Source organism: Seriola aureovittata, chromosome 4 (genome assembly GCF_021018895.1).
Source record: "Seriola aureovittata isolate HTS-2021-v1 ecotype China chromosome 4, ASM2101889v1, whole genome shotgun sequence".
In the NCBI taxonomy this organism is placed as follows: Eukaryota; Metazoa; Chordata; class Actinopteri; order Carangiformes; family Carangidae; genus Seriola; species Seriola aureovittata.
Genome location: NC_079367.1, coordinates 5320169 through 5344392, shown reverse-complemented (window position 1 = coordinate 5344392; position 24224 = coordinate 5320169). Strand labels below are relative to the sequence as shown.

At 40.8% G+C, this 24224-nt stretch overlaps 1 long non-coding RNA gene across 1 annotated transcript in view; it reads right to left on the bottom strand.

The window, feature by feature from the left end:
• Nucleotides 1-24224, bottom strand: part of LOC130167504 (uncharacterized) — a 70364-nt gene that overhangs the window by 33413 nt on the left and 12727 nt on the right. The gene's annotated exons all lie outside the window — the stretch shown is intronic.

Sequence of the window (24224 nt, the reverse complement as noted above, 5' to 3'; positions counted from 1 at the left end):
ACAGTGTCCTTTATACACACATCAGACTGCAACTTCAGAGGAGGTGGAGACCAATGGCCAAGGCTCTGAGAAAAACAATTTGACATTTATCTGCCTAAAAACTTTGTTTCTCTTTCAAAGGGTCAAGCTGGGTTACAATGATCTCAAAGAGGCTGAGAGGTCAACAAGTGGCTCACGTTGATTTTGTTTGAGCAAAAAGACACTGAGCCATGACTAAACAGGTAAATATGAATACTTTTGAATAACATAAAGGTCGATGGCTCGTTTTGTGCGCTATTTTGCATATACAGTCCCTCTCATTGTTTGGATTCTATAAACTTGAACCTGAAAGCTTGTCCTCTGGGGAGACAAGCAGCTGTTTTGTCTGTTAGCTTTCCCAAGGACTTGGCAGGGTGGAAAAGAGGGTGATAACAAAGAGAATAGATTGGATTAACAATGACCTTCTGCAGGTTTACACTCTATCACTGAGTGGTAATACAGGGGTTTAAAGTAAGAGGTAGCAATGAGACACAGAGTTCAACATGCAGAGAGAGGTGCTGGATTCATGTCCTAGCCTTCAATTCAAAATGCCATGATGACTGTGAAATATCTGTTTATGTTTTATGTGAATGTGTGGGTTTCATGTGTGCCATAAGATACAAAGTCATTCATAGGCCCAAATCCTGTTCATATGGTTGCCATGTTTATTTTAAGTGACACAGTCCCATTAACGTTCGTACCACAAATGAAAGAGGGGAAAGGGGCGGGGCCGCCACCAGCCACTCAGTGCCTTTCTTATCTGACCGCACGCGAACGAGGAGGGGTTCAATCAGAGTCACTCCTTACCCTCACTTCCTGTTTTTCCTGCCGGGATGTCCCGTCACCTTGGCGACCCAGTGGCACAAGCAGCCTCTCAGTGCCCCCCCCCCCTCCCTTCTTCAAAGGAGTCAGAAGGCCTCAGGAAATTGGTTTAAGGTCTCTGAGAGGGAATCAGTCCATTTCCCAATGGGCACTCATTAGAACAATGGCCAACTGCCAAGTCGGCACTGGCTTCAATGTGACATGTTTTCCTTCTTCTTGTTGACTGTATTTGATTCTCCACCTATTGCGTGTCATTTCTCGGCATCCTTCTCGGAACGTTCTGCTTTTCTAATGAAGATATTATGGGATTGGCAGTGCTTATGTGTAGCATGTTTAACTCTGTTCTTGCGATCTAGAATCAAGAACACGCCTGCATTGCCCCGACCGTATTTCAAGACAAATCAATATTGGACAATTGGAAAAAAAAAAGAAAAAAAACGTAGGGTTTCGTAATGTTTAGAAATGTTTGCTCCTGACAATATTTGCCCAGGGCATCTACCGTATGGTTAAGTAAAGGTTGTGGTTGCGGCAAATACACTATGATTGAGATTCGGCAACTAAAACACTTGGTTAAGATTAAGGAAAGATTGTGGTTACAGTTAATAAAATGGTGGTTAATTTCAGGTCTATGACAGATATCCTCTATGAAAATCTAATTCACATGACCGCCCAGACCCGACACCTTAACTTATAAACTAATAACTTTGGTGGTTCCTTGACTTTGGTGATTGTCTGATACTTTGGTTTAGCACCGAATATCTGCAAAACTAATGATATTCAGCTGTAATTTGTGTTTTGTGCTAATTAGCAAATGTTTGTATGCTAACACGTGAAACTAGGATGGTGAACATGGCAAGTATTATACCTGTTAAACACCAGTGTATTACTATTGTCGGTGAGGGCGTGTTAGCATCACCACATTGGCATCTAAGCACTGGTGTACAGTCCATGGTGCAGCTTCACTGAGACATCAGCATGACTCTAGACTCTTAGCCTTGTTTTATGATGACCTATGAATAACACTCATGGTTTAATGTGATGATAATTATCCAGGGATAGCTTCAGCATTGTGAGCCATGTCTTGTGAAGTGCAACAGTCTCTACATATGATAGCACTGGTCAGAACCGCGCTGGACAGAACAGTGGCCTGTCTCATCTGTCATCACATATTGTGACCATATGCTCTGTGTCTGTTTGTTGGAATCAGGTACGATTGGCCTCACACATAACATCCGTCAGTCATTTGGTCTGGATGATCTTACTGTTGATGTAGCTGGTAAAGTATTACGCTGAACTGACATGTGCCGGCCACAAGGTTTTGGTCCCAAGACTTCTTCCATGGCACTTTGAGTTTCTCTAAGCTCTTTAAATACATTAGTGCACACTATGGAAGTTAAAGCAAACCCGAGAGAGATGAAGATTATTTTGTTTATACTGATTTTGGAGTTGTGATGAGAGATTTCTCTACTGGGACAGTATAAAAGACTTGCACATGCACACTTGCTGGTGCATGAGCATGCATATCTGTATGTGTGTTCTCCACCAGGTTGTGTTAAAGGTCAGGACTGAACCTCAGGGAGACGTCTAGGCACACGTTCGCCTCACACCCTTCCGCACCGCTGTACCGCTTTCCCCCTTTCATTCATAATAGGGTTAATGAGATCTGTCACCACCTCGCCCTGCGTTTATTATGAGTGGGCTCTTTCCTGTGTCAGGTAAAAATAATCAAGCAGTTCCACGGACGCTTTTGGCCACTGGGGTCCTCGGGGGTCCGAGACGGCTGATTTGGTTTTATTGCAGTTTCTCCGGGGGGAATGTGCTGGATGGAGGGGAGGACAGAGAGGAAGTGACTTTAGCTTTTAGGTTTGTAGGCAGGAATGTTGCCATCACCTCCTCAGGATTCTCGTCTTACCTGCTAGAATATATACGGGTATTTCTGGCTCATTTGTTCTTAAAAATACAACACTTGGCCACTCTGAATGAGAGGTAACTGTTTAAAACATTTGAATAGCAGCAACAAAGATATAGATTTTAATAGATTTCATTTAGATTTTAACAACCTCCACATAGCATGCTCAAGATTAGTAATCTAGTAAATACCATATTTTTTTTTTTTATCTCATCCCCAATACAATCAAACGTTTGTTTGTTGTTCTCAAAGCTTTAAAAACTGACATTTGAGAACTTAGCAGGAATGTGTCTTCCCGTTACTCTGGAGAAGTCACACCCCTCTTCCATTTAAACATGGTTTCACTGGAACTACTTTTAAATAGAAAAATCAGTTTCCATGAAAATGTTCTGCTGACTATTCAGAGTAAAGAAAACACTGATTCTTCAATGACAAATTGCTGTTAAGTGATCTTTGTGAACAAAATCCATTCATCCATGCATTGTCTTGGGGTTGTGGTAGAAGTTTCAGAGACGTATGTTTCAAAATCTCAGCACATAAAAATAAAACTATATGTGCATACCTATGCAGATGAACTAAAGTTTTATTTATTGACAACCAACATGGGACAAACAGAAGTCCTTCTCTGGGAAGAATAATAATGGCTGAATTGTGGAGGCTACATTACACACATGCTCCATACATATATGTACGTACAGTATATGTACATTATTATGTTTAACTATTTAAATGATATGAGACTCTTAAGTTCAATAAGGAAGATCTCCTCCTTCATGTTCGGTCTTGTTCCTCTCTGGGTCTCTGATCCGTCGCTCTCCATCACCTCTGCTTTCCCACACGGTCAAATTCCTCCATTCACAATCCCACTGTCACCATATCTGATCAATGATCGTTCTGCCCGCATTACTCAATTTCCAATCAATCACTGGATACTGCTCTTTAAATGCTGTCTGTCATTCAGACCCAACCCACCTCCGAAGGTTTCCATCAACCACCACGACCACTCCTCCACCACCAGTGTCTAGACTCCAGGGGATTGTGAATAATCGTGAACTAAGCCTTTACGTTTTGGTGTGTGACCTCCCGTCGGTGGCAGATATCAATACCTGACATCAATATTTGATGTGGATGAATAAGGTGAATCATCAGGATGCTCTGTATCTATCACTGAAACCCCCTTCTCTTGTTCTGCGTTGACTTTTACAGTAGCTACTTTCCAGCGACCACTTAAGTTTGTTTGGGTTTGATATCATTCCCGCTTCCATCATTTCACTCTTCAACAGTCTTTCTGACTTCAGGCCAAATATTCATCATACTGAGATAGCAACCTTTATCTTTCAGCTCTCCTCACTGCACCCTCTGCCCCCGTTTCACACCCTTAACTGACTGTAAGCCTCCCTGACCAAACATGCACACACACACATCATACACACACACTGTGAAATCAAGAATGCCTACACTGATTATTTAATGCACCTGTCAGCAAATGTACACACCCACAAGCATTCGCACCCGCCCCCACACACACACACACACACACACACACACACACACACACACACACACACACAGACACACACACACACACACACACACACACAGGAGCTGTTTATCCGAACGGGGGTAGAGATGTAGGTCCAGTTAGGCCAATGTCAGTGTCGGGAGAAACAAAATATTTTCATTGCGAGGGTATCTGTTCGCGTCAACAATCTGATAGGGTGCTCGGTGGAGATAGGCGGTTCCCATGAGGCCTGTGGCCTCGGCAGCGACGGGGAAGGAGGGGTGAGGGGAGGAGGTGGTGGTGGTGGTGGGGGGGGGGGGCTGGGGTGTGGGAAGTGTTCAGGGTGAGGAGGGGGGTTGTGGGATTGGTTGTTCCCAGATATCAGGAACATGGTGAGTGTCAACACCTCCAGAGGCACAGATAGAGTGAGGTCAGGATGTGACAGACGAGAGAGATAGCCTCTATGATACAGGTGAGACAGAGTTTCTACTGTAGCTGCTGTGCAATCATTTTCATTTTCATAAAATCCTTTTCCTTAAAACTATTAATTTTCCCAAAATAAACATGACGGATTTTAAAGGGTCAGTTCACCCAAATTACAAACAAATAAATACATATTTTTGCACTTAACCCCTAGTTGCACACAACCGATAATTATGCCACCGCTCCAGCACAATGGAGGAGAATTGAATTTTGTTTATGGTGCTAAAAGCTTTGAAAGATTATGCACATATGCTTCATTCATCATCCATACGGCTTATCCTTCTCTGCCAATCCCAGCTGACACTGTGCGAGAGCGGGTACACCCTCAACAGGTCTGCAGTCCATCACAGGGCTGACACATAGAGACAAACAAACCTACACCGGTATGTCTTTGACTTGTGTGAGGAAGCCAGAGAATGGCACGAGGAGGACATGCGAACAGTGCTAACCACTGCTCCACCGTGCCGCCCTATGCTCCCATGATGCATACCCCTAAACAAAGTTGTGTTTAACCAAATGCTCACTAACTTACTAAGTACTGTACAGCAAACCCTGTGCAGGACAGAAATGTTTATGGGAGTGAAATGGGTTGAAGAAACATGTATTTAAAAGTTCAATTAATGCCCACATCTTATTTATTGCCATATGGCCCCCTATAGAAGGTTAATCTGGCCCTGGTCAGAAGAAATGCTTTTATTATGTTTTTGGTGAACCAACCCTGTATAACTCTAAAATTACCCATGGCGTCAATGCATTAACCTAAGTACGGCGGCATGTACCTGTAGTTTTAGTCTGCTTTATTCTGTATAACTGAGCTGTGACATTATGAAATGAATTTACAGAAATGTCAATTATTTGCCTGTTTTTTAAACAAGCTCTCGCTCTGAAGTGTTGCTTCCTGCACCTCTGATATGCTTCTCGTGTTTTTTTCCCCCGCCCTGTCTCTAATTGTGTTTTGCTGCATGTCGCTATTTATTTATTTATTGTTATTCAGTATCACTACCTAGTTGTGTCCTTCACTGCTGATTGTTTAATCTTCAGCAGTCCCACTCTCGTTAGAGAAGTGCTCTCTCTATTTCTGTGCTTGTGCATAAAAAATATGTTGCTCGGTGACCTGACTGCCGAAGTGAAGGACGACTGAAACTGTACGACAGTGAGTCTGAGTCTGTGTGTTGGGGGGTGTTTTCATAACACGCTCTACAGCACCGTCCCAGCAGTGTGTTGGAGGAAATACACTCCACCAACCCATCCAACAAACTCATCTCCACTCATCTGCACATGAAGGCCGACACAATGAAAACTGATTGGAATTGCAAATTTATCTTCTCTATCCTATTACGTCTGAAATGTCTTTTAAACACTCCATGATAGTGCTGTCATAATATTGGTGTTACATCTGTCATAACATGCAGCGGTGTATTATGCCTACGGTGGTTTTGAAAAAAAAAAATAAAAGCACAGATTACCCTGGCAATCATTTCTTCAGCATTTATGTGTCTGAAAAAACTATAAGGTCTATTGCTTGCTAAGTCAAGCTTCAAACAATACATTAGGAGTGTGTGTTTAGTAAAACAAAGCTTGATAAGTACATTCAGGTGTCAGATATTGTAGTGTAGAAATGATGTGCAAGGTTAGAGTTACAGAAACAACTGTAGTAAATTATGTGTTACATAATACAGCGAGTCGGTATTTGTTTAATGGACTGTTTTTCATCCTTTATAGTTGAAAAACAAATATAAATAAATTACGATTTTAACTCATTGATGAGATAACATTTAACTTATTGCACAAAAGTCTAACCATAATTTAACTAGTGATTACAGCTACAAAAATATACTAAAATAACCACTGTGCCTTTAATTAGGGATGTTTGAAATTAGCATCTAATAAGTTGAATGTACAGAACTGAGAGTAGCAGCAGACTTTAGGCCTAATGCTTAAGGAATATTTAATAATAAGAGTCGGTTCTTCTTTGACCTGATCTCTGCGACAGTCTCGGTCACACCACGGCTTCGCTGCCCATCACAGGACACACTGACAGGGCCAGCGACGGCCTTCAGCTGGGAATGTTTATCCTCAGCTCTGGAACAACATCTCAAGAAAATATTTGTGACTTTAAAAATAGTTTCTTTCTATAACAAAAATGGGAGCAAGGGTTACAATCTAGAGTTTGATACACAAATTGTGAAATGTAAGATAAGAGGATTATGAAAAGCAGTTAGCATGTAAACAGTTAAAGAGTGACAGCTACTGCAGGACAGTTTCTAAAAACTAGTAGTAGCAAGTGAAGAAGAGTCATTAAAGCTCTTTCATGTTAACAAGGGTTAAAACGACCTCAAGTAATATGAAAGTTTCCACTTGTAATGACAATTCAGTGAGAATTGTTTCGGTTTTAAAGCCCACCAGAGTGAAAAGGCTCTGATAAACCAATATTAGCTTCATGTGTAGCACTAAATGGCTGACAGACAAAGTTAGCAACTGTATGTTAAACATAGCAGAGTTTTCAGCTGGTAAAGAGCTGGATATCTTCCTCCAGAAGTTGTTGGAAAAAAAGAGTGAGTTTTGTACTAACATTTGTGAGGTGGCCACAAACACGATTCCAAATAAATGCTAACGTTGTTCCATGTAAGGCAAACAGTTGTTAGCACGGACGCTATATCAACTTTATGAGCTAAATAAAATTTTTGCTGAACTAACCCGAGTTTAGCAAACATTAGCTAGCATTAGCCCTGAGAGTACTGAACTGAATAAGGTGCATTTTATTGCTAATGAATCCAGTTTTTTTATTTGTAAGAGGGAGAATAGGTTTCCTTCGTAGATCGTCTGAGTATAACGTAGGTTGTGTTGGCAGCTAATTCCTGCAACCGGATAGTGCGGCAGCAGCACTCACCTCAAAATGCAAGTTATAAATGTCTGTGCGACATTGTACGTCTTTAATGAACCTAAATGGCCTGAGGCAGCTGCGGAGGCGGACTGATGTATAAGGTTTAGAGTGGGAGGCATTTTCCCTCTGAAGGTTTTCTAAGTTGGATGAATAGGACTTGAGACAGACGTTCCGTGTCACTGAGGCCTTTGTACACTCGAACAGCAGAGGAGTAACTCTAACGCTCAGCTTCCTTCCACAGAAATTCTTTGATAAAGTCTCAGTGCTGATGTGAATGTGTGTCTGCTTGTCCTTAACTGTCAGCGGACATGCTTTCATGAGTATGTGTGGACAAAAGTCAAATATGTTTATTTATTGCATTTTGTGCAGGTTTTTCATTTCTTATTAAAAAAAAAAAGGTAAATACATGTAGAAAAGCAGATGTGAGAAAAAGAAATAGTGCATGTGTATTTACAGCATGTTGGCTACTATCCTTGCATGGAAAGTTTCACGTGGCCGTAACCTTTTTTATTTTCATATCTTGAACTGGACAATAGAAAGGGAAGGAGGGGGGGGGGGGGTGTATCAAGGGGAAGAAGAAAAAAAGAGACTGTCAAAGAGGAAAAGAAAGGAAGGGTAAAGGAGAGGTTAGCTGGGAGGCAGACGTAGGAAGGAGGAAGTTCATCCACCTGTGTCTGATTTACAGCAGTCGGATATAATCTCCCTGACCAGAGAGAGATACAACTCTTTTTTCAGATCAATATGCTCAAACAGCACTACATAGGATGAGGCCTGTTCTTGATATCCGACTACAGATATGAGACAAAGGAGGTAATGGCATCGCGGTATAGGAAACGTATGGCTGTACCGTTTTGAGATCAAAGACGTGAGAAGTCAGACGTTTGGGATTTCTTTTGTTTATTTAAAAGAAAGTCTATCGCTGGATAATGTAGGTGAAGAAAAGAAAAATTGCACTGTAATCTACTGTCAACATGCCTAAGGCCTATAATTTATAACATCAAGCATAAACTACTTTAAATCCAATATAAGATTAGTTAGGTAAGAGTTAAGACTTGAGCACTCAAACCTATCTGAGGCTTCACCTGTTATATATGAAATACAATACAAAGAGCATCCACTCAGCATATTCAGCTCCCTCAACCACACTAGTGTGCAACAAGGTCTTCCTACAAATTTCCACAGGTATGTTAAAAAGTATATTCTAATCGTGCATAATCTGTGGAAATCTCCTTGACAACAGATATATAGGCACCACAAGCAAATGCAAAGGAAAAGCACTAAACTCATTTATAAAAATCAAAACAGTGCATTTATCAGTAATAAATGACCACAATGAACAGTACTGTCGTCTGCGTTTGGCTGCAGTTACCTCTGAATACTTCGACTCGCTTCGGTCTGAGCGTCTGCTGAAGCGGCTGCATCATCTCCTGCAGTCATCTGCCACCAGTTGTTGTTTGTTAAACTTTCTCTTTTGTGTAACTCTTGTAAAAAATAAAAAATAAAAAAATCTACTTATTTTCCTCTCTTTAAGAGGTTTGCTTACTTTATATGATTTGCTGATTTTTATATTTTGATTTATGTCCTTACTTTGGTAATCAAAATTTTAGCATCACCAGATTTTCATGTTTTTCATCCTTCCTTCTTTTGTAGGAAAAAAAAAAATCACCAATGAGCCACATCATTTCAGCTTTTCCTCCTTTTCCTGAGGATGTGTAATTTGCTGCTGCTTTCATCAAATCAGTAAATCTGTAAATTCAAACTGAGATTATAATCCTAAATTGCAATACATGGATCCAGATGTGTTTAGATCAGCAAACATACAATCAGTACTGAACTGATTTAACGCAAAGATCAATCAGTGAGTGAGTAGTAAACAAACGTTCTTATATAAATGTCACATATTAATACTTTTATGATTAGATTTGTGTTATTGCGAAACAAATGGGAAACCGTTTTCAAGCTGTATTTTTAAAGGCCTCTTAGTTCAAGCAGCCGCGCTCCACCTCCAGCGGCTATCTCTCACGGAAGAGCTAATCAGCAATTAGTGATTAGCTATTTCGTGCCACCGTCGTGACCCCACCACAGTGACATTTCCTGGCGGCCGGGGCTCCGCTGACTGACACCCTCCGGTTCTTTCACTGTTACAGATCCCACTCAAAAGAATCTGATGAGACAAATATGGCCGCTTATTACGTCACCCGTGCACATTCGCGGCCTCCTCTTCCCTCGCTCTTTTCTCTAATCACGGCTGAAACAGACCTCGGCTCTCAGAACAAAGGGCAGTGTTTGTTTTTTCACAGGCCTTTTATTTCAGGCGTGTTCCTCCCTGTGCGTGTGCTGGCCTTTGATGTGTAACGCACCAACGTTCGCCTCCGCCACCCCACTTACTGAATGAACCTTGGCAAACGTGTGCAGAGAGCCGCGAAGAAGGGAGGAATACAAAGGAGAGGAGGAGTGTTTTCTTTCCTTCTCAATCACTAATAAACTTTACTTTTTCTTCTTCTTCTTTTTTTTTTCACAAATGAATGTTTTACCCAGGAGCCTTTCATTTAGCACGGCTCTGATTTGAGCTCCGTGTAATCAGCTGATGTGACGATGAACTTTTCAACTTTAGCGCACAGAGCCGACCTGATGTGGGCCATTGCTAAGTTTAGCTCAGACTTGTTAGACTTGTAATGACAATCATATTTTGTTCCCCAGCCTCAGCTGTTGATCACAAGGAAACTCCACTCAGTGAAGCTTTTTTTTTTTTTTTTAAACTTGTTTAACGCAGATTTTATGATGTCTCCCCTGAATCCTTCTTGTCTTTTGTTTATTTGTCTAGACAGACGGTGAATCACAGAAAAGTACATGATTTCTGACAAGGTACAAACCTAGCTGTGGCAAATTATGCTAGGACCCGATTGAAAGATAGGAGGGCGTCTCCCCCCCCCTCTCTACGAGCTTCAGACGAACAGACAGATGATGAAGAGACAGAAGCCGATAAGGTGGTGTGACATGATGTGTCCCTCCACACACACACACACACACACACACACACACACACACACACACACACACACACACACACACACACACCTCTCCATCGTCTGCTGGATATTACGCTTGGGCTCACACGGAGAATGCCTGCATTTCACGTGTGTGTGTGCCTGTGCAAAACAGAGAAGGTGTGAAAAGTCTGACTTCTAATTCACCTCCCTCTGCATGGGGGTTAATTCTTCCTTTCCATCCGGCTTACTTGAGATTTAAGAAAAAAGGGGGTCTGAAGTGGCAACAGACGCATAAATGTGCCTGTGTGTGTGTGTGTGTGTGTGTGTGTGTGTGTGTGTGTTATTTGGGGAAGGACCTTTCACACATTCAAATGTCTTTCCAAAGATCTGGTCATCCACCCACAACCTAAAGTCTGGTAATTATTTAATCATTTTGACTCTAACCCTACATCCTCGTGTGCCACAAAAATGAACACACAGAGAGGATAATAATTTCTCCCTGCAGCTTGTTGAGCTCTCTGTGTTTTTACAGTCAGTCCCTGAACAGGCTGGACCTGTCTGAAATAACACATAAAACCAACAAAACAAACTTATCAGCCTGGGATCAGTCAGTCAGACAGGCTGTCAGTAAAAGCTCTTTGTAAAGCTGTTTATCCTCTGCACCGATCCACAAGGGGGCAACGTTTGTAGGCCAAACGTGTGACATAATTATGTCCCACATCCATACTTCATACTAATCCTTAGCAGTTCAAGTGTTCACAACTGAAAGATGACTAAATTAAATATACTAGAAAAAGTCAGTATTCATACTAAAAAATACTTTTTAGTGTAACATTGGTGCACGCTATTTTCCCACAATGAACAGAGGAAGTGGATGAACTGCTCACAGCTGCACAAAATTATAATAAAGCAACGATGGTGATGAGACAGACAGTTGTATTTAGCTGCAGGAAAACTAAAAATAATTATTAAAACTTTGCTATAAAAACATGTTTTCTTTTTGTTCACTGTATTTGGCGGTGGCAAACTGACATACATTGGTGTACAAGTACACGCTGTAAAGTTTATCTTATTGTATACTCGACTAAACTAAGCATGCTGTGACAACATCAATATACCATGAAACTCATCTCCAAACATCCTATGATTGTGATCATTTTTTTGTGAGATTTTTAGGTTTTATTTTATTTAACCTGAGAAGTTTAAAGAATTTTTCCTTTCAGTTTTTCCAAAAAAATTTAAAAATCTCAATATTTGGAGATACATGGCTTTTACTGTTTATACTTTGTAGAATCAGTATGTGTGGAATTGGGACACTATAATAAACTGAACAGATTTAATCTGTATATGGGCATGTTTGATTGAAACTCATTTTATCACTTTCCCAGGGTGAAAGCAAAAAATACTCAAAACCTCCTTATTGTAAAGCTGGCTTCTATTTCATCAGCGGCATTACAACTATTATCAGGGGACACAGGAACAACTTCTTCACTCCAGCATGTTCGTTTTTAGAGACAGCCACAAAACTGGCTCACTCCACCAGGCTTCAACAGCTACAGGCTCAGTGTTATGTAATTCCCAACAAAACACAAAAAATCAAGACGTTTTAGACTCGTTTTAAACATATCCATCTTCACAACTAACATCAGTTAATCCACAGAGGAAACAAAATATCTTATTTTACAGTAATAGGGAAATACAGCTTTGGTGATAATTTGGTAAGACTCTGAGCATAGTGACTAAACACACCAGAAGAAGTCAAGGGTCTATCAGCCTTCTTGGATATTTACAGTATAATGTCTCCGTGTGCTCATTTAAGATGCTTTATATCACATTAGATAAATTCTCTCTGTTCCTGAAAAACATCTCTACCTGCAGCCCGTCTCCCTCCGTCCCCCCGCGCTGGTAGCCAGCTCTGGTAATACCATACATGCCCTGCAAAGGCTCATAATTGCCAAGTGCTATTAGATGGCCAAACGGGATTATTTCTTCAAAAGAAACATTAGCTGCCTTTAGGAAGGAGTGTGAGGGATTGGGCCTTGCAGCTCCCCCTTAATCTGGCAGGAGACCCCCACAGTCACACTCCTCCACCTGGCTCCCATTACCCCTCCACAAATCCCTAATCCCTCCGTTTGTTTTCCCGGATAGAGACCAAGAAGAATGGAGGAGAGCGCGCGGAGAAGGAAAGGGAAGGCAGGATCTGGGGTCATGGGTGATGGTGATAATAGTGATTTGACAGCTATTTGCCAGAGCTGATTTACAGCTGCTTAATCTTTGTCTTAATAAAACAAATGTTGCTCCCATTTATATGAAGAGGAAAGAAATATGTGTTTCTCTATCCCTCTGTCTCTGTGTGTGTGTGTGTGTGTGTGTGTGTGTGTGTGTGGATGGCCTCAGCGGTCTCTCTTTAATAAAAGTATTGTTTGTGTTTCTCCTGATTGGGAACACATTGGGCCTGGGTCGGGCCCTGCCGGGGCTGGGGTCCGGGGTCTGGGGCAGACCGGGGGTCCTGTTCTCCGGGGGTCTCTCCTCTGGTCCTTCCTCTTCGCTCCTCAGAAGTCCCGTCTGCTCGGGGGGCCACGAGGGGCGATGGGGTCGGCCCTGAGAAGTGTCCCGCCGCGGGATGACCCCGCGCTGCCTCTATCGGGGGGTAACCTTAGTCTCCTCCTAACGGACCCCCGCCCCACCACCACCACAGGGACGTAATACACACACACACGCAAGGCAGTCACCAAACAGCCACACAGGGTGATGAAATACACGTGTGCTCACAAAAATCACATACCCAGCTATTGTTCTCTTCCTACCAGACTGTGAAACACGTACACATTTGCACCCTTTCGCTCACCCAATCCCTTACTACACAACTCTCTCTCTCACTCACTCACACACACACACACACACACACACACACACACACACACACACACAGAGACCATCATGCAGGTCCAGCCCAACTCTGCCTGTGTGGCTTCAGCTTTGTTGGCTTGACAACGTCCTGTGTTTGAGATCTCCACGTCTGATAGTGTTAACATGATCAAATTCAAGCTGTTCGAGAGACATCGAGAAACAGAGCAAGAGAAAAAAAAAAAAAGACGGAGAACCACGGTCGAAATGATCAAAAATTCAATGACGGGGTGGCAGATAATAAAGGACAGGAAGAGAAATGATAGGAAACTGAAGTCAGGGATGAAGAAAAAGAAACCAGGACCCACCACACCTCCACACAGCATGACCAACAAACACATGGACTCTATATTAGCTCATGGAGTTAACAGGCAGCAGCAGCCCTCTGACATGAGCTCATGTGTTTGGACAGATCTGCTGAAGGTTTAAGACCAGTACCGGAGCCTTATCTGATTCAGAGATAAAGTCTCACACTAAGAATGAGAGGAAAACACACACACACACACACACACACACACACACACACACACACACACAGAGGCAGAGCCAGTGTGAATGAATAGTCAGAGGAGAGCAGAGGAGAGAAATGTGGCAGGGAGAGAGAGAGAGGAAGAGAGGGCCTGGCTCTGGATGGAGGCTCAAAGAGCGTAAGTGGGTCCTTGGAGACTCCACAGAGCCTGCACTGGGTGTGTGTTGGTGATGATGTCAGTGTGAATCACAAACGTGTGGATGGATATGAGAACAAAAGTCACCACAGGCCTCAGTGTGTATGTGTATGTGCTTGTGCATAGTTGTATGTAACCAAACTTTTATGAATGGATGTGACATCTGTGTGAGTGTGTTTGGTACATGTATTATATGGATGAAAACACACAAGCTGTGTTTTATTCTACTACGCTGACGTTTTCTGAAAATGAAGTTGTGTTCTCTCGTGACAAGTTTTGCTTTCTCTTATAGGGTGAAATAATCATTTGTTTCCATTGTATTCAGCTGACAATCCAGTCGCCTTTAGTGCTTACATGTGAACTGACACTTCCACTGATTTCATCTGTTTACACCACTTATTGTTTAATGATAATGTTTACTTTCACTTTTACACTGCAGCCAAGACTTCCTGCTCAGTTTCAATTATTCTCGGCGCTGATACTTAAATTAACACTTCAACTTCTTTTAGTATTTTGGCCATTTTTCTAATTCTCGAAAGTACAGTTTCAGTCTTGAACAGGCTTAATTAACACTTCAACTCCATTCAGTACTTACACTAATACTGCAACTTCAACTAATCTCTCGCTAATCTCAGCACTAACATCGCAACTTCAAGTTAATCTTCTTTCACTAATCACTAAACTTCAACCTCTTTCACTAATTCCGTTACAATTAAAATTTTCAACAGTAAATTTCCAGTTTTTCAACTACACTAACACAGAAACTTTAACTTCTATACCAGCACTTCTATTGCAACTTCAATTTCATCTTTCACTAATTATTAAACTTCAGTCAGTGTCTCAACTATTTCAAATGTATCAACCTCAAATTTTCAGATGCAATCACATACATTTTCTTCAGTTTAGCTTTTTTATTAGACTCATATCAAATATTTACGATGCATTTTGCTTCGATTTTGGACATCTCCTGTATTTAGTGCAACGACTCCCTTCCATCAATATTTTTCCCATTTGTTTTGCCAAAATTCACAAACAGTGATGTCATCTTGTCACTTTGAAAAACATATACAGTATAACTTCTAAATTCTCTGTCCTATTGTACTGTATGTTTCAGTGGCGGTAGCGGATCCTTCAGCATTTCATCTTGAAGACCGTTAATTGATGTGACATGTTATAAAATTAAACTATGCATAAATCCGGTGGCTCAACCACTTGCAGTGCTTCTTCAGCATCTCGCATCACCTCGATTACATTTGACTTTTTGCACATCTGTATGTCTGTCTATTATTGTTCCATTGCATCTGTAGAAGCACACATCAGTACCAGATCTGAATGGCCAGCGCTTGCCAAGGCTTTGGTGCCCAGCGTGATGTTGCTTCCTGCAGGAAGAGGGAGAGCAGAAGGAAAAGCAAAACAGGACATCTTCAGATCTGTCAGGGGAGCGGCCCCTCTCCTCCTCTCTGCCCTCGGGGGAAAATGCACCAAAGGAAGCGCTCTCTCGCTCTCTCTCTCTCTTCTTTTATCCCCCCTTTTCTGACCTCGCTCTGCTCTGCCCTCTCTGGGACGTGTTCTCTCTTCTAACACTCCTCTTTTCCTCCGACTCAGAATCAAACAGTGATGGATGCCACCTTGCATGAGCTGCAACTCTGGCAGCCACCTGTTTCCTACCAAGTAACTGTAATTCTTCTTCACAGTGGTAATATTTGGTTTGGAAATAAAAAAAACAAATCATGTCCCACACTATAATGAATAGCACTTTTGCTCATTTAAAGATGCAGTATGTAGCACTTTTAACACAAATACATTACTGTCATATTAATAAGACATACTTATATGAATGAATTAGAGCAAAGTCGTAACATTTATCTTGCGCCTGTAGTTATCATCCTAAAAACAATTTGATTTACATAAAATGTCATTTTTGTACTTTTACTTTAAAAGTGAAAATTTCTAAAAAATAAAAAAAGTCTCCAAATAAATATTAGAAGTAAAAATTCATTAATTCTAATAAATAATTTTAAGTTTCTCACACTCTCATATTTCATGTTCTTAATTTGATGTTGTTTTTAGTTAAAGTTTCTCAAAATTAGAATATTATATTTTGCTTTTTATGACTTTTATGAGCTAAGCGAAGTTACTTTAACACCCTGACCCATGTGCAATGCGTAGCAGAGTATACACCAAGAAAGATATGGTGTCTCGGGGGGGGTGGGGGGGGTTTAAATATGTTGGAATACTAAATTGCGATGGATTAATATTTCTTTTACCCACATTTCACCTTTCTTTTTTGGGACTTGCAGCCTTTTTTCCACATTTTCCAGCAGATATTAGGTGATTATGATTTGTCCAAGTGGAGTCAGAGGGGATCTGCTGTGTTCCAGTTGGAAACAGTAACCCGAATCTCTCCTCTCATCCCCAGCTCCCGGCTAGCCCACTCTTTAACCATCGTCAAGGTTACCACAGCCACTGTATGTGCAGCGTGTGTGTGTGTGTGTGTGTATTTTTTTATTTTTTATGAGAGTGATTTTGTCTCTTCATGCGTGTGTGTTCCATTGCCTGGTTTTCCTGTTTGTTATTGAGGTCAGGACCGAGGCAGGAGAGCTTGGATTGGGGAGGTTTGTGTGGTGTGCTGTGTGCAAGCGGATCCTACAGAGAGTGATCCTCTGTTGGCCGAGCTCAGTGTGTTTTTGTGGTGCGTGTGGTTTCTAGATCTCATCTTCAAACTATACTCACTGGATCTATTTGAAGTCAGCAGCGGTGGCCCCAAACATCATCTCTCAGTGTCTGCAATATCTTATGTTCAAAGAAAATGACAGCCAAATCCAAAATTAAGAATATCTGATGCTTTTTTGCTAAATAGTTTGATTTGCTTGTGGTCATTTATTACAGCGAAACACCTTCTTCCTCCTTGATTTTTGTTTTTCTATCACCAAATCTTTAAGTCAAAACCATAAATTTTGTCAACATACTCAAGTTTTAGCTCATAAAATATATATCACATTGTTTCAATATGTCTGTAATACTGCATTCTGTCTCATATCCTGCTGCTTTTGTTCCCCTTTCTCTTTTAGGACGGATGTGTGCGTGTTGCAGCACATTGAGCTTCAATGCATCTCTTACAGCAGCTTCTGTTCCAACCAATCAATAAGATTGTCATCAGCAAAGTAGCATACCAAGCTATATCTATGCTTAATTAATAATCAATAGAGAGATAAAGGAGCACCCCAAGAACAATGTAGAACACTGATGAGAGAGAGACACACACAGAAAACAGGTAGAAAGACCGTAACGGACAGCTGGTGTTCAGACTGCCTGGCTTCCCGTTTCTCTTCTTTCCATGCAGCGATTAGATAACATCTCTTACCTTATTCACTGCAACCCACATACACTCTGCTCTATTGTACACGGGTAGGCTGGCATGTTAGAGAAGGGAGGAATAACCTTGCCTGGTTGCCTTAACAACACCCTGGTTCAAACAGAGGCTGAACGGTGAGAAACAGAAAGAGCAACACACACATTTTTTTTTTTTTTTTTTTGTACATTGGCCACAGTTATGTTCACGAATGGGCCAGAATTTGCTATTTTAAAACCACTATTACTCTTTGTTTGGGTATTCATAACATAAAAAGTTGCAGTTTTGAAGTGCTACTGTCAAAAAAAAAAAAGATTGTGTTACCTAAAAGGATTCATAGGATTGAAAAAGCTAAGATGACGTGAAACAGGGAGTAAGTGGAACAAGGCTTTAAAGTAGCTGTAATAATGCACTCGTCATAGAAAAGAGCCACATTGACAGGTAACACATCCACCATGTCCGATATCATTCCTCACACAGACCACCAACGCAGAGCACCACCCTTAGCACAGTATGTGCAGCACATCTCTGCTGTTCTGCACCATTAACACACACTGTTCTCACATGCAGCTCAACTGTAAAGGTCACTCTGTTCACCTCTGATTCCTCTCCATCTTTCAACTGCACAATCCTCAGCCTATAAAAAGGAAGTGTGTGAAGCGGTTGGTGCGCGGCGTGTGCACACACTCCCATAAACACGTTCCTGCAGCCAGTCGCGCACATGTAAGAGAAGATGTGAGTATGTGAGCGGTTGAGAAGACGCCAATGTTTGAATGTTCTCCTCCCCATTCCTTGTCAGACCCACACTTTGATCTGTCTTCAGGGTGTCAGCTGGCAGCCATGTTTGTTTGCCCTGTGAGGTAGGCTACCTGTGTAATTACCTCTAACGAAGTGACTTGTTTTGATTTGGCCTGAAATCTAATCCCCGGCCGGGATGAAGATGTGGAAATGGGTCTGAGGTTGGGGATTTTGGAGTGTGAGTCTGGGCTGTGGCAGTGACTCGTCGAGCTGCTTCAGGGGGTGAAAAGGTTCAGCCGGTGAGTTTTGAGGAAGTTTACACAATTTTGGCTTAGTGTGAGTTTAGGTTGTTGCTGTTCTTTCAGTCACATCCACCTCGAGCTTTGATAATCACCAGTTTACCTTCTTTTTCTTTTCCCCCCACATCTCCTTATCTCACTCTGTTTACCTTTTGCATAAATAGTATACGCACAAACACAAAAAAAAAAAACAAAAAAAAAAAACTACGTGCCGACTCAAAAAAGCTCTCCCTCGGCTTACAGCGCACACGTACGTATGCTCCTGTGAATCATTTAAACCCTGGCAGCAGTTCAAGAAAACCTCAAAGAGAATCTTGTTGGCAGGAGGCTGCAGCACTTCACCTCTCAGTAAAGGTTAGCGAGAACACAATGTGGCTCTCCTCTGCTCTGCCCTCTATTTTCACCTTGCTCCTCACCTCCCTCTTTACTTTCACTTTTCAGTCATTCTGTGCCTTTTTTCTTCTACCTTTATCTCATCTCTCACTTTCAATACTCCTTTCAGTTTTTCTGCTGTTGCACTCGCAGAAAAAATGACTGTTGATTACTACACTGGAATTTACCCGCATACTCACGCACACTCGCATGCAACTATATTACCATTTTTCACTTTGTGCAAAAAAAAGTTTTTTACTAAACCAAATGATAAAAGATGTCAATAAAGTGAATTATGCAAATTAAAGTGTTATTTTATTGTTTTTGAAAAAAAAAAGAGCAGAGTTAGCTGTGATGTTGTATATGAGAAAAGTTATGAAACTGTAACTTGTCTTCTTTCCCTTTCCATGGATTACGTCCATGTCACAGGACTTACTGTAGGAGGCCGTAGAGCTTCCAATAGGCTTCCTGCAGCCGATAAGAAATGTAAACACGCCAGGCCACCAGAAAAACACATCACCCTCCACAGCGGAGCTAATGAAGGGAGATGGTCAGGGAGATGTGTGGAAGATTTGTGGATGTGGTGTGTACTCTCACACAATGATCTGACTGTTTCAAGTGGAGGGGATGGACTTTACAAGGTGAGGAAGTGTCCGTCACACACCGCCCGCTGTGAACACCGCTCAGTACATTTTTAATACTGACATTTTCTTCTTATTGCAGCACATGCATATAAACACAACACCTCAAAAGTGAGACCATGTGTGCATATGTGTTTATGTCTGTGTGTACCCCCCCCCTCCATCCTTAATCCATGCGGGTGGGGATGTAAAGGAGATGGGAGGGGGTCTGGTGGTCAGTGTTTATTTGCTCTATCTCTCTCTCTTCTTTTGGAGAGGAACAAGAGCCATGTTGGACACGCTGCATGTGGGCTGAGGGTACATCCTTCTTCTTCTTCCTCTTCACCTACTCCCTCTATCCCTCCATCCCCCATCACCCATCTCTTTCCTGCACCTCATAAGGATTCCATTGAGGAGAGGCAACGTCTTGTTGATGTTTAATCATGCAGGCAAGCCAGATGCAAATGAACCAGAGACCGACCCAGTGAGATCAAACTGGGACAACCAGTGAAAGATGTCTCTCCCTGCCGCCTGTACAGTGCTGATGGACCAGTGCTTATGGACCACACAGCCCTACGCTCCTGTCACTCTAGACAGAGCAAGAAAGCATATTTTATATAGTTTTAATTTACGCACTTTATGGGTATTCAGATAAAGAAAGAAATCTGTGAAAGGATTACCTAAGGATTACAAAAGTCTTTGGCAGGCTGCGTAACTAATTTAAATCATTTGTATGCTCATTTTGTTGGCTACAATCATTCCATCTCAATGTTAAGTTAATTTCTCATTAAGAAAGGGGTTCCACTTTATTATCCATAATAATAATTTGCAGCAACTTCATGTCAATGTAACATTCTCTCGCTTATAAGATATAATTCAGATGATAAATACTCAAATTTAAATCTGATGGACATCTAAGGCAAAATAAAGGTATGTGTATCTTTGTATTATGTTTACACAGCAGCAGTTCTTAGCTAAAATGAACCAATTGTAAGCTCATCGGGGAAAGAAAACAATCATCTTTAATAATAATAATAAATTATTGTAGTTGAATAAAACAGTTAAAATACTGCTGCTATAAAATAGCACTACCAATAATAGGTCTATTATTATTATTATTATTATTATTATTATTATCATCATCATCATCATCATCATTACTTCAACCATTTATATGCTCATTTAATATTATTATTATTTACATGTCTTGTAAATTTTTTATTATCATCATCATCATATCAAAATTATATTCTATACAAACAGCTTTTTTACATAATAATAAAAAAAAGTATAAATAGAAATTGTAACTTTCTCCTCAGTTTTCCCCTCGGTCTGGTCCTATCTTGTTGCCCTTGCTGCTGACTGAAGCCGGTCCCGAACTGACCCGGAGGATCCGTCCACCGCATTCCACCCGCACGCGCTATCATAAACATCCTAGTCCCGGACCTGCGAGGGCAGGAAGTGCGCGAGGACAGGAATTCCACTCTTTCAAATTACATTAGGGCCCGTTACAATGATGGCTCTTCAGTTCATTGTAGGCCTACCACACGCACACCGCGCGTATGAAGAAATAATAGTGGACTTATCACATTAAAGATACAGCAGGCTGGGAGATAAATAACACAGCAAAGCTTTAGGTTGTTCATTATAGAACAATAATGGTTATAAATGTGTTTTATACACCTTCATCACCAAAAACTACAATGATCTCATTAAAAAACTAACTGATGAGAAGCCATGTAGAACATGCTCATACTCAACTGAGTCTTACTGAATTATTGTTTTTCTCATCACTCATGCACTTGTTCTTCAGGGCGGTTATAGGAAGAACTGCTGTTCTGCAGCTTGTGATTGTGGCAACAACTGACAAGTGTTATGACTAAAATAGATATTATTTCATATAAGCCTGTGATACATGAACTCTGCCAACATGTTGCATGAATGCAAATTCATTTTCAGACATGTTTCGCTAGCTTTGTGACGCGGTGTGCAGTGAGACGTGTCGGATCTTTATAGGATATATTTTTATTCATTTGAGGGGGGTCGAGCGATAACTTGAGAGAGAAAGAAGGGGATGTATATTTATCTAAAAGGAAAACACGGAGTCTTCTTTGTCTGTGATAGGCTTCTCAGTAACTGCAGTAGGCCTGCATGAAGCTGTCTCACTCATCTCATGCAGCCCAGAAAATCAACCTTAAACACGATCATCTATTCGTTTGGACAGGATACTCCATGGTAAGCTTTCCCTGTTAAAATTAAATCCAATTAGGCTAATAAAAATAAAAAAACTGAATTTCATATCTTGTGCTTAAAATAATCTAATTTTGGAGAACTATTGTATGTGGCTCACAGCAACGTTTGAGTTAAAATAAAAATAATAAAACCAATAATAAATAATGTAAATAAACAAGAAATTGACAGAATTTTGAGTCAAAATTTCTTAACATCCCTGGCAAATTCATATCACATCACGCTAAACATATTAGTATTTATTAGCTAATATCAGTTTGCACATTGGTTCCCTTTTTATCGTTAATTATTTGTTTTATTTGTTAATTTATTTGTTTATATGTTGCTTATCAAAGTCCTTGCAAACGAAAACAGGCTATCAAATTAACATTCCTCGGCGCCTCTCCGAAGCCTACAAGCAGTTCAAGTTTCAGGCTCCTTGTTTTGTTTACGGATTGTCGACATGCAAGTTTACAGCTTTGTTGTGACTTGACGCGCGTGACTGAGGCACCTCCGAGGCGGGAAGGTTACAGGTAATGGAGGAGGGAAAAGATAATAAAACATTATTTTGGGACCAGTAGCTTTAACCTGGAGACACCAGTGGCCTAGCTATATTGCGGTTTGCAATATATAAAAAAAATATATATATACTTAAATGATCTATCTTGTCTATATGTTGCTCAAATGACGTGGTTCAGGTGATGCAAATTAGGCTAATTAGTCACATTGGTGAAGACAACTATCAGGAAACTTTTTCACAACAGGTAACAGGGGTATTTTCTAGCCACTATAAAATTACTTGATATAAAAAAGACTTCACTCACAAGGCAATATCTCCATGAGCATAAACGTTCTTAAGGACATTTCTGTCTACATCATTGCTTTTATCATTTTAGCACAAAAAAAAAAGTATATGCTAGTTTAGCAGTGTTTTTCAGGTGATGCCACGGGGGCCACCAGGGGCTGCTTGAAGGGATAATGGGGCTAAATGAGAAATAGCATAAATTATTGGCTATATGTTGATGACTGTTTAACTTTTAGATGAAGTTTACATTAACCTCTAAACACTACTGGAGGCTATGAGGAATAATTTGACTCTCTTTTTTCATATTCACATTTTTAGATTCCTTTGCAATATTTCATGATTCCTATGCAAATGTTAAAATAACCATGATAGGAGACATGATGTGACTGATTTTAAACAAAGTGTTACTTTGGTCTTTCCTCAAACGTTTGTTGGGTAATTCCTCCACTTTTTTTTTTTTTTTTTTGAACCAGGGAAGTGGAGAAGACCACAGACTTTCTCTGGAACAATAAAAGAAGACTAAACAACTCATGAGGTACAGTAAAGCTAAGAAAACTTACAAACCACTCCAGCATATCTCAGTCGACTTGTGTGTTTCATGTAAATGGACAGTAAATAGCTTATTTAAAACCAAAATTTACACACAAAAATAAAAGAAAAAAGGTCTAACCATGTTAGACTTTCTTTACAGGATACTAGTCATCTTTCGCACAAACAGAATATAACTGCAGAATCAATGCATTTAATTTACTTTTTTTTTTTTCTTATATTGAAAATCGTTTTATAAATTCATGGTCCTTAAGCATTTTTAAAAATCATTTCAGCAATGGATTTATCTCATCCTGTGTGGTTTGATAGCTGAATTAATTAATATACTGAATGATGTAATGTTTTAACCGAGCCAAACACTTACAAAGCAATGGCATAATGGCGTTGTTGAGATTATCTGGAAATGCTCTCCGTCTTAAACATGTGAAAAAGACATTGAAACAAGAAATAACATCGCGTCGTAACGCTTGAAACCGTGAGTCTGTGGTAATTGCACGTTGAGAGATGGTTGGCTCTCACCGCGGTTCAGCTGCTGCTGCTGCTGCTGCTGCGGCCAGGCTGCAGACTGGGTGCAGGGTGATGACACACATGCCAATGCTGTTCCACCTGCACAGACTCCCAGAGCACGGAAATACACTCCCAGAGAAAGCCGAGGGGACCCTCATGGGTGGCCAAAGAAATGTATACCTCTCCTTGCACTTCCCTCTCAATGTGAGCTAATTAAGCCGCACTATCTATCCAGACTTTTCTTAGAGCTGTGGACATGCAGCCGTTTGCAAATGTGCATGTCTTTGGACTGAGGTTGGGATGTGAGAGCCTCCATCTGGCACAGCTTAGTCAGATATATTATTTGGCTAAAGTTTGACTGAAGGTGTTTGGCCCGAATTATGTTGAAACAACTGTTTGTCCAGGCCAGAAAATGCACCTATAAGAAAAGATCCATAATTCACATGTGTAAATGTGTAAACCTAGCCTACTGTTATTAATATTAAAATTATTAGGTTATTTAATACTTAATATTTGACTGCATGGTGCACGAAAATCTGACATTTATTCAATCAGATATTTCCATTTTTCTTTC